This window comes from Sinocyclocheilus anshuiensis, unplaced genomic scaffold, assembly GCF_001515605.1.
Source record: "Sinocyclocheilus anshuiensis isolate Anshui unplaced genomic scaffold, SAMN03320099.WGS_v1.1 scaffold869, whole genome shotgun sequence".
Lineage (NCBI taxonomy): Eukaryota > Metazoa > Chordata > Actinopteri > Cypriniformes > Cyprinidae > Sinocyclocheilus > Sinocyclocheilus anshuiensis.
The window spans coordinates 1,821,472-1,832,825 of NW_015558630.1; the positions used below are offsets into that span (position 1 = coordinate 1,821,472).

Consider the following 11,354-nt stretch of genomic DNA (forward strand, 5'->3'; position numbering starts at 1 on the left):
CATATGAAAAGCATGCAGTAGCAACAGTGTGTTTAATTTCTCTTCCCTGCGACTTGGTGACCCGGTTGAAGTGGAGATCAGTGTCTCGCACACTCAAGAAAGGTTGTATAATAAAACCTTGCAAATTGCAAGCAGGAAAATTTTGCGTTTACTCTCACATGCAAGATAGCATTATAAACTATACGATTTGACGACAGTGTTTGTGAACATGTGTGTGTGTTTGTAAAGGTAGAGAGGGTGTATGTGGAGGGGGAGACACAGTGTTTTATGTTCCCGCTCACTAACCATCACTCTGCTCCTAATTGATAACCACTGGCATTTGATCAGGCAGTCTTCAAACAAGGAATCTATCTTTGTATTTTGTATAAGAAGACCATCTGTTGTTGCAGAGCTCTACATTCATTACATTTATTTTCTCAACCCAGGAATAAGATTTTAATTGTCCATTGCTACAGGAGGATTTTCCCTACCATCCCTTCATGGGATTTTTTTTTCTTCTTCTTTTTTGCAGGGAGGTTCGGGGGTTGTTGTGGGACAGGCTGGTGTTTGTTTGTTTACTGGTACTTGTTGATGTGACCCAGACAATAGCAAAAAGTAAACTGACAAGTAAAATGTGAAAAAATATATATAAATAATTTTATATATCAGTGCATTACATTAAACAAAGAGTATATTATATTTTTAATGGTCTTGCAGAAAGTTATGTGAAGCAAGTAAAACAAAATTAGTGTGTAATTAGGAAATAAAAATGAGCGTATTTGGACACATTTCTTGCAGGTTGTTATTGGACATTTTGAGCAGTGAATCGTTTGGCATTTGGTGTTCTGTGAGGAGCGACGGTGGGCATGTGTTAACTACACACAGGACACTCGAGCGAAAACCAGACGCCCACCGAATCCTTCAATCTGTCATTTCCTCTCGCAGCTCCCGAGCAAGATAAAAATAAAGCGAGCACAAAACACTTCTCTCTTATTACTCTTTCAAAATAATGCTCTTCTCACTTTAGTTCACTTCTTGGTAGCCTTTACTTGGAAACATGTTGCAGTGAGCATATTGTTTAGAAAATAAGTAGGCCTAATTAATTTTTTATTCGCCATGGGTGTTCAGCGAATGATCTATGATCAGTATCAACATTTAAGAAACAATTTTAATTTTTAAAGTTGTATTAGGAATCTAGCTTGCCTATAAATAATATATATGTTTCCTGAACATTTTTTTTTTTAATTATAAAATGAAGTTTTATAATAAAACACCAACCAAAAAGTATAACAATTAAAATACAGCGATGAAATGCTTTCAGTAATGAAAACATTTCAGTTTAGTTTTACAGTACGAAAATTGATTTGGCTGTATAAATCTTTCTTTCTTTCTTTCTTTCTTTCTGTCTTTCTTTCCCTTTGAGATGTTCATTAAAATTATGCTTGAATAAACCAAATCAATGTTTTTGATGTATATTAATAAATTTTTTTTCACTATGGCAGGTGTAACAGCTGTTGGCCATTATATGAACCGAGGAGAGAGAAGATAAAAAGCATACCTGGTGTTTTTTTCTGTAGAAGTGAGACTTCATTTACCCCGTCAGACCTGTGAGTGAGAAGAAAACTGCTGGTTTATTTGGGTTCGGGTGCTTAAATAGAGGCTTTCTGACATGTCTGATCGCATGATTCTTTGGGGTTTTCGTGAGACAATGATCGGTGCTGCTTGATACAAGCATTTTGCATTAACAGTTAACTATGCATGAGTGTGAAACCCTTGTGATTTCTGAGACCACTATGAATAAAGGATACACGCCTTGCAAAATTCAGCTTAATAGAGTCACCAAAATGAAGTGGAGCATTTTCGTAGTGAACTATGACTCCAGAGACAGGAGGTGTACAACTTAAGATGAGTTTCGACATGATGTGTACAGGACGGAGAGACGGCGTATAGACGTACGAACATGGTTCTCAGAATTAGACAGCACATCCTGTAAAGAATTTCAGATATACAATAGTTTTACTTAAACTGACTTGACCCAGCAAGATTTCAGCCAGTTAACAGATTTTCATATCAATTGCCCAGCAGCAATAGTGAAAACCAATTATGTTTTTGAAGTGAACACAATCCATTAGTTTTCCTCTTCCTTAAATACTGTAGAAATGAGTTGCATAAGTGGAAAATACATAAATATATGCTATAGATATTACTACAGATTATGGCTTTCTCTGTCCAATCAGATGTGTTTTAAGTGTGCTGTTTTTATAAACTGAAGAAATGCCTTTAACCCAAAAGTAAGTGACAATATTTGAATATACAGAAATTAAGTGAGTGATTAAAACCATACTACTAATTTTAAGTCAATAAAGTGTTTTATTTATTATGAAATTGCTAAAAGAGTATTTCTTTTTCATAAAATGTGTGAAATAAACTAAGATCGTTTTTAAATTGTGAATGTGTTATTTCTATTCTTCCATGTGTACATTAACAAAGTGATTACAATGTTTAAAAAAAATACAGTGGTGACTTGCTATTGATATTTACTACACTCAAATGATCTTTGCAAAAAAGAAAACTTTGAAAGTCAAAATTATCATAGCGCTTTATTTAGATGAGAAGTATTTTAGAGTCAGTTCTCAAGGAAAACAATCAAATTTATTTTAAAGCAAATCCACACGTGATTAATTATTTAATGCAACTGGGATTGCAATGCCATCAAATCGCAGAAAACAAAGCTTTACCCCGTGCTCAAAGATTTTTGTTTGAGAGCAGAGAGTGGAGAAAGAGATGTTTAATGCTAAACACAGAGGGAGTGAGGGAGGGAGAGAGAGATATCTCAAACTGCTTATGCAAAAATAATTGGTAACCTCCATGTACTGTTCAGCACTATTATTCAAATCTCGCCTTTGTTGGCCCTGTTTACAGGATGTTAACTGGTGCATTTTCACCCCCAGAGTGGACCCGTTTTTCTCTCACACACAGTCTATTCTCACAGCTGTTTGATTTCCAACTGCCAAACGTAGTTTATTTCTGCCTTTGTTTTTGTTTTGTCTTTCTGAGTTGCGCCTAGTTCTCAAAGTTATCTTCAAACTAAACATGTTCTCTTACAACTAGGGCTGTCAGTCGATTAAAACTTTTAATGGAATTAATTACATTATATGACAATTAATTAATCCAATTAATCACAATTAATTGCATGTATCAATATTTGGAGGCAACAAAACAAAGATCTTTTAAGGATCAATCAATGTGGCAGACAAATAAATCATTGAGTATATGTTATAAAAAGTGGCTTAGAAGCTAATATTGTTTTTGTTTACATAGACTGTTTTTCCATTGTTGATAACTTTGGTCGTTGTGTTGCTGTTTTGACTTGGTTGGTTTTTTTTTCAGCGTCTTACGCAATTAGCGCACATTTTTTAAGACAACTTAGTTGTTCACTCTAAAAAATGTCAAGACCCCTGCATTCTGTTGAGCGCCATCTAGCTGTTAATGAATGTAAAAAGACATCCTGTTTAAACGACTTTGCTCATTCTGTGTTCATCCTGTTCTTGGTAAGTGTGGTTTGGTGAGATGTGTTGGCTGTAGTTGCCAGAACTTGCAAAACAAAAAAACACGAAGGTGACACATTAAGCTTGAATTGCTTCAATACTAGAAAAACATGTTTAAAGAAGGAATTTATGTACAGGTCACGGGGCATGAATACATGTGTTAATTATTTGATCTTTTTTTTTAATAATTAATCACACTTATTTAAGTATTTAATATGCTTTAATTTTTGTTTTCACCCTTGAACCACTTTGAGCTGCATTTTGTATATGAAAGGTGTTTTAGAAATAAATGCTTTATTATTAAATTAACACATTCAATTAACAGCCCTACTTGCAACTAGAAACTATAAAAAATAAAAACACAAGCTACTCATAGAAAATAAATATACCTTTAGAATAGGGTTTCAAATTACTGTTGTGAAATTAATATTAACTCTCCACTTTTAAAATTCAAGAAATTCAAAATATCCTACTTTACTCCAAATCGTATTGTATAAAAAAGCACAGGTGACCTATTTATGAATGTTTATGTACTTTTGCCTCTCTGCATGTTGCCGGGATGTGTACAGTATCTGTGTCACTGCCAAGCACGAGAACAAGATAAAAATCGCTGTCAGTCGGTAAGCAGGTTGTGAAAAAAAAACACACAAAAAAAAGCTATAAATACGGATGTGGTGTAGCAGGTAAAGTTTGGCGGCGTTCTCACCCACTCTTCCTCAGCTGGAAGCAGCAGAGTGAGAAGAAGGGGGTGGCAGCGGGAAGTTCCTGCCATCCAGCGCTCCGAACCTGCGGGTTTGTGCCGGGCTGAGCACAGGTGGGCGCACATCCACGCTCATGCGGTGTCGGAGATGCGTTTGGAGGAGGAGGAGGAGGAGGAGGGTGAGCCAGCCCAGGCAGCCTGGGCCGCTCAGGCAGGAAACAGCAGAGGAAGCCACAGGTCAGGCAGCAGAGTTTGAACACCTTGTGTGCACATAAGCAAACACCCAAACGCACACTTCTCAGGGAAACGGAGCCTTAGAAGTCACATCAGCCTGTCTGACAACAGTGTCCCAATTAGGATGCCCCATAAACAAGGGGAAGTGGTGCCTCTCTTGGGACCAGTCTCACCCCCACTTCCATCCCTCTCCCATCTCCACTAAAACACACCATAGATTGCAGGATGCTACTGTATATCAAGCGCTCTAAAGTGCCAAATCCATTTATGATAGCACAAGGTGTCGCTTAGGAAAGTGCACTTCCCCCAAGAATGTGCGCTGCTTGGAGTGGAGTGGAAAACTTTGCTTTGTGCATCTGAGAGATTCCTGCTCCAGCTATAACCCCGCCAATTATTGTTGCCTTCTGCATGAACTTTTAAGCCTGGAGAAAAGGTAAAAGTCAACACTGAAACTTTGATTATGAAAATGGCGCAAACTTGAATGGCGACTCTGAGATACTTGTACATTAGCTCTTTAGACAAACCTTTAGACAAAATATTATATATATATATATATATATATACGTGCGTGTGTGTGTGTGGGTTTGCATATTTCTTCTCTGGGATAGAAGGCTTCTATGATAAAGAAGAATATGGAGCCCATACTCGAGGAGAAAAAAAACATCTCAATTTAATTCAGAAGCCCAAACTGAGCAGAAATATTACATTTGGTGCTGTTGCTGATATTTATATGGCTAAAAATATTAAATTTTGATAGCTTGTAATGTAAACCAATTAGATCTTTATAACAGTATAACAGACTACTTGCATAAAATGCTATGAATATCAGTTGTCACTCTATATCTCCTTATAGTATGTCTGAAGATGATATTTAAATGCTAGTTTTATGATCAAACCTCTGTAGCTTTTATTGTGGGGCAAAATATATAATGCAATGCAGCACAGTGATGATTGAGAGACGTACAAATAAACGTTCCTCAAAAGACTAATGTATCAGATTTGATACTCAGATTTTAACATGTTTTTTTCTTAAGTCAGAAGGAATGTACAAGATTGTGTACATGTTTTTCAGCAGTTTTGATCATGTTGATAATTTAGAGGCCTTAGAGATTTGCATATCAAATATGATACAGTCGTTTTTGTAGGTTTAAAGAAATTGACTCATTATTTTGTAACGAACCCATATGATTTTTTTCTTCTGTGGAAAACAAAAGAAGATGTTTAGCAGAACATCCAACCTGCTCTTGGCTATGCAATGAAGGCAAATAGGTAAAAAATAAAATTAAAAAAATTCATAGAACTTGACAAGTCATACACTACTTTAATGTTGCTTTTTGTCATTTTAAGTTTGCTAAACTTCTTTGATTTTTCACAGACGAAAAAGGTGGTTTGCATCAACTATAAATGACGATGAGAATATGATGACAATTTTTTTTGTAGATAAAATGACACTTCACATATGGAAATAAATACTCTTGGACAGATCCTTTGCACTCATTTGTACTTTTTCTCTCTTTTTTTTCGGCCTTCCCTGTCTCCTTTGGCAAAAGGCTACATCTGTGTGCTTAACGCATTTCTAACGAGCTGCCGTTGTTTTTCTGGAATGCACTGGAGATCAGTCATCGTGCCACTGTGAGTAAGATCACATTCACATGAGTAAACCATGCATCACTCTGACGCGCCAGGCACCTTCTTTTGCAAAATGAAGAAACGCCTTGTTATAATTCACAAAGAAAGATTAACATACTTCTGCTGATGTCATAAAAGTGTGCCATGTTTGGTTGCTTCTGTGAAGAAGCAATACAAAGATCAAATTTACCAACAGCATCAATGCAGTTCCATTCAGAAATGTGTGCCAAAGTAAGACTGATTGCACTGTCTATGAAATATTTTTGTGTAAGCAAAAGAGCAACGATCATGTATGAACACGGATAAACAAGGGGGAGGAAAAAAGATATGAGATACAAAATGTCCATACCACATAATAATACGAAATACTAAAACTCATGGCCACAGAAAAATCGAGTCTATCAAATGCATCAACCTAGCGTGAACTGTAAGCTTTTGTGCAGTCTGATAATATGATATGATGGAGGTCTGTGCCGAATGAAGAGATTTTTTCTTCTGTTTTAAGGGCTTGGAAATGCTGTTCAGTCAGTCTTTTTAGAATGCAGAAAAAATATGAGCTCCTCTGTTAAGTCTCCAGTGAAGTAACCAAGAGTAAGAAAATGAAAACAAGACTCTGATCTGTGATCACACTGTAAGTGTGAATTTTAAATTAATCTCAATTTAACAAGCCTCAGCGCATTATGTGAGAATATATAATACAGAGGGGCTAACTGAATATTTTCTCAAGCATCAATATGCTACTATTTCACTTTTTTATTAATTTAAGATTTATAATAGCAGAGATTTAACATATTAAATAAAGGCTATAATGGCTCACTCTTTGATGATGTTCAATTTTTTTTGTTTTTTTTTGTAGACCAACTACAAGACACATACAGTGAGTCAGTGGGAAAAAAAGGTGTTTAACATTCATAAAATGTCAAGGAGATAAAACTAAATATTATATGAGCTTTCTTTATTTCTTCTTTTTTTTTTTTTACCACCATGATTTGTGTGATTTTTTAAAATTCGGAAAAAATCATTAACATTTTAAATGAAATTAACATTATTTTAATTTAAAAAATAATAATAATTAAAAAAACACACAAAAAACAAATACTCATGATTGCATATTTCTCCTTAATTATGCAAAATATACCTTATAATTGCCTGTTTTGACAACAAATGATCAGTGAAAAGAGGTGTTTAACATTCATAAAATGTTGATAGTCAAGGAGCTAAAACTAAAAATTATATTAGCTCTTTTTTTTTTTTTTAATTTTGCAACCATTACCATCATGATTTGTGTTTTTTTATTAAAAAAATTATTAAATAAAATTCTAAATGATATTGACCATTTTTTAAATTAAGAAATTGCGTAATGAATGAATGGATAAATAAATAAATAAATAAATAAATAGGGCTTCAAGTTTAGCCTAAATTAAATGCATGGTTAATTTAATACCAAAAAATATTCCAGTTTTGACTAATTTAGTTTTTTGGACTGATTAAATCTTCAGTCTATCTGACTACCAAGGCCGTCACCTCATCCTGCCTAAATTTGCATAAACATACAGTATGATTTCCCAGTGTTCATAACATTTACCAAACAATCTCCAGAAAGAAAAAAAATGCTGTTCTCATTAAAATTCAAAACTCATACAGTACCAAATATACACAAATGAGGCCAGCGACCTTTAAAATGAGCTATTGATATGCTCAGTTTGCACCACTGGAACCTGGCTCTCCACACAGTCCAAACTGACACACCCCTAATTTGATTGGCATATTCTATTTATTATCATGCAACCAGATCTCCGCTGTGATTTGTTTTCAAGGCACCTAATAAACACCCGGCCTGGCCAGTGTTACAGTGATGTCACTGGCACAAGTTGAATATACACAAAGTGGTTTGCCATGTTTAAATGAATGAAGTTTCAAGCTGGATTTTCAATTTTGAACCTTCCCTCTTTCCTTTCAGATAATTTGGTTGATCCAAGTGGCAAATGCAGGGCGGCATAATGCAACATGCTTCTTAAGTGCCAGTAGGTTAGGCACTAAGGGGAGGCCCAGATCTTTCCCGTTAACGCCACTCAAACAGACTCTTCCTCTCTACTGCGCTGCCTGGGGATCATTAAAGACATTTATGGCTCTGTAGAAGTCTCCAATTCGCTTTGATTCAAACTGATCTGGGTCTGGAGTTTATCTGTCAGTATATGATAAATGCTGAAATAAAAACAAATTATTGAGCGGCACGAGAAAGAGATGCTCTGGGGTCAGAGATGTCGGCGCCAAGATCTCCCCTCCCACGTTATAGCATATAATTAAGACACAAAGTTGCGTTAAGCAAGTTATCATTGACTTATACAGTTAAATGCATACTTAAAGAGACAAATACCCCTTTTTAAAGCTATACGTATGACACGGCGAACGGTTAGAGTCTTCAGTCTCATCAGCATGCCCTTGGTGTGTATTTTAATCTGAGCGACTGGAATTATTGCCTGTTACGGCTGTGTATCCTTTAGGAAAAGTGGAGGAACTATACTCGATATCAACAACATTAGCAGGAGAGCTGTTCTCACTGCATTTTAATCAACTTTGCCGGATTGAATTTCAGAAATGTAATTCTGCCCTCCACTGGCACAAAAAAGGTGCACACAAAAAGCAAGGCATTTCCTGTTTGACTGATACCAGGTAGAAATAGTGTGTGTGTGTGTGTGTGAGGTACATAAACACATCCAGTTTGCCAATTAAAGCATCACTTAGCGTTTTTTTTTTCTTTGCATATTACTGGTTAAAGTGAAGAAACATGATTGAAATAGAATAAAACATGCTTTATCTTTGCAAAAATTATGATTTCCTACAGTGTGTATTTAAACACATTTGATCTTTTTTTTTTTTTTAAGTGAACAACTCTCTCACTACATTTTGTTTTAATTTTCTTCTTTTCACTTTCAACATGCATGTGTTATTATCTAGCTCTGGTTCAACATGAAACAAAAGCCTGATGCCTTGCTGAGAGGTGACACAGTCTGTCCCAGGAGGCATCAGCAGTGCCCATGTCACCTGGGGTGTTGCCAGGAGCGACGGGACTGGTGCTCCGAGAGCAAGGAGGGGGGCAATCTAGCACAAACAATCACACCGACTTCCACCCCCTCTCCTGATGCTCTCTGAGCACCTTCAAATGCCTGCTCCTCCTTGAAGAGCATCTCTGCTCCAGGTGCTAAAAAGCCACATGTTAATCCAGGCCTGTCTGATAAGCAAATGTCTCTATGAGCCAAAGCATGAATAATAATGACTGTCTATAGAGACATATCAACTACAGTAAAGCCTGCAGTGCTGCTGGGGAAAAGGAAAAAGCTATAGATTAACTAACAGAAACAAACTCGACAGAAATTAACTATGCAAAGTGACATCACTTAGATTAAACTTATGAGTTTTATGGAAACAAAACACATCTCAGATTCATTCTACCAAATGTATAATTTTACTTCTCCTACTGTGAAGGAAGGGGAAAGTGTTTACTGGGACTCCTGAGGAAAGAAGGGGGGGGGGATCAGTTGGTGTGTATGCCAAAAATATTTTGGTAATTACATGTAGGAGCAGCTTTTCTGACCATCGTGCATTTCTAACAAAGACACCTGCATTTCCAGCTGAAAGGGCCAATCATAAAGCATTTGTCATTCTGATTCAGATGCTCTTACTGAGGGAGTATCTCCGTTATAGCCAAATCCACAAAAACACATTTGACGGAGTCTCAAGTCTCACACATGTAACAGAATTGTGGCTAAAATCTGAACACAGCTCATTTCAAGAGTGTTTTAATGTGTTTCTGAAGCCCTACTAGGAAGTGCTCATTAATTTGGCCAATACACTCCGTGTCACAGTTCTTGTCATGCTTAGAAAGAAAGGGAGACAAAAAATTAGGACATTATGAGAGGCCTAATTTACTTTCTGACTGAAAAAGTCCCATAAAGGGCAGAACACTCGACACTGGAGAAAGTTTTTAACAGCTCTCATCAGAGACACTGTCCATATCTTGAGCTTATCTAACATGACTCTACACCTCAGTTTTGCTCTCGAGCTCACTAACAATGCACTTCTGACATGTGTGACCATTTTGTGCATTTATAAACATGGGCTACTAAAGACATGGTGACAATACATTGTTTGTAGAGGGCCACAGTAAAAATGCTTATACTTATTTCATTTACGGTGTCTAAACTCTATAAAAAATTTGAATAAGATTGACTTAATAACATTGACTTGCATTGTGGGTTTTTTCCATACATGGAAGTCAATGGGGACCAGCAACCGTAGGTGAACTATCCCTTTAAGAGAGGCATTCTTCAGTAGCGAGACAGCAAGTAGTTATTTTCCAAATAGCGTAGTAGTAGCACAACCAAATGCTAAATCGCTGTTTTTAACGTCTGAGCTGAAGGACTAATTAAACGTACTCACCTAAACGAACCCCCCTCTGTCTTTTTCACACATGTAGCGTCGTAAAGTCAGATTTATTCCAGCGAATCAGTCCAAAATGGTTCCGTCACCTGTGTAGCGCTGGAAGGTCCGACTCGTTCTAACGAATCGGTTCGTCCAAAATGGTTCTATCACAGCGCTAGAATCTGATTCATTCTAGTGAATTGGTTCGTTCTGAATAGTTCGCTAAGTAGCACTGAAAAAGTAATTCTACAAAATCAGTTGGTTTGGACAGTTTGTGTTAAATGAACAGATTCACAAGAATGATTCGACTCATTGTAGCTACTATTTCGACTCCGTTATGAAAAAAAGGGTGTTTAATTTTGTTGTGTTTAGTTTAAATTTATATTTACTATAAATTTATGTTCGAATTTGATACTGTCACCATAAATAAGACTGATCATTTTTTAAACCCCAGACAATTACGTCCATGGTTAAATTATACATTATATCACTGGATTGTTAGTTTTGTTTTATTTATTAAATATTATTAAATATTTATTATTTATTTATTTATATTTACTTTTTAAACTTTTTCTTTCCAATCTCCACATCCATGTCACGGCCCACAAAGGCCACAATCTGCCAGCAAGAGCTTTAAATGTAGCACTATGCTTTTCTTGCAGGGTCAAGATGAATAGACAAACATCTACCACAGAAGCAGAAAAAGACTTACTGCAAATCCATGCAAATTGGGAAAGCAGCAAAGAGGGGGAGTTTCTGCCAGGCAAGCACTCTTAGCTTTCCTTTTAGACCACCATCTTTTGTTTTCTGAAGTTACACATATAGGAAAGTTGCAATCAGAA

The 11,354-nt window shown here is 36.2% G+C and overlaps 1 long non-coding RNA gene across 1 annotated transcript in view; it reads right to left on the reverse strand.

Moving 5' to 3' along the window:
• Window positions 1-10,628, reverse strand: part of LOC107680779 (uncharacterized) — a 13,148-nt gene extending 2,520 nt beyond the window's left edge. Inside the window, exons 1-2 of the long non-coding RNA XR_001633184.1 lie at window positions 10,531-10,628; window positions 1,538-1,584 (exon numbers count right to left, since the gene is read on the reverse strand). This is a non-coding gene — a long non-coding RNA (uncharacterized LOC107680779). The remainder of the gene's footprint in view (window positions 1-1,537; window positions 1,585-10,530) is intronic.
• Between the last annotated feature and the right edge of the window lie 726 nt (window positions 10,629-11,354).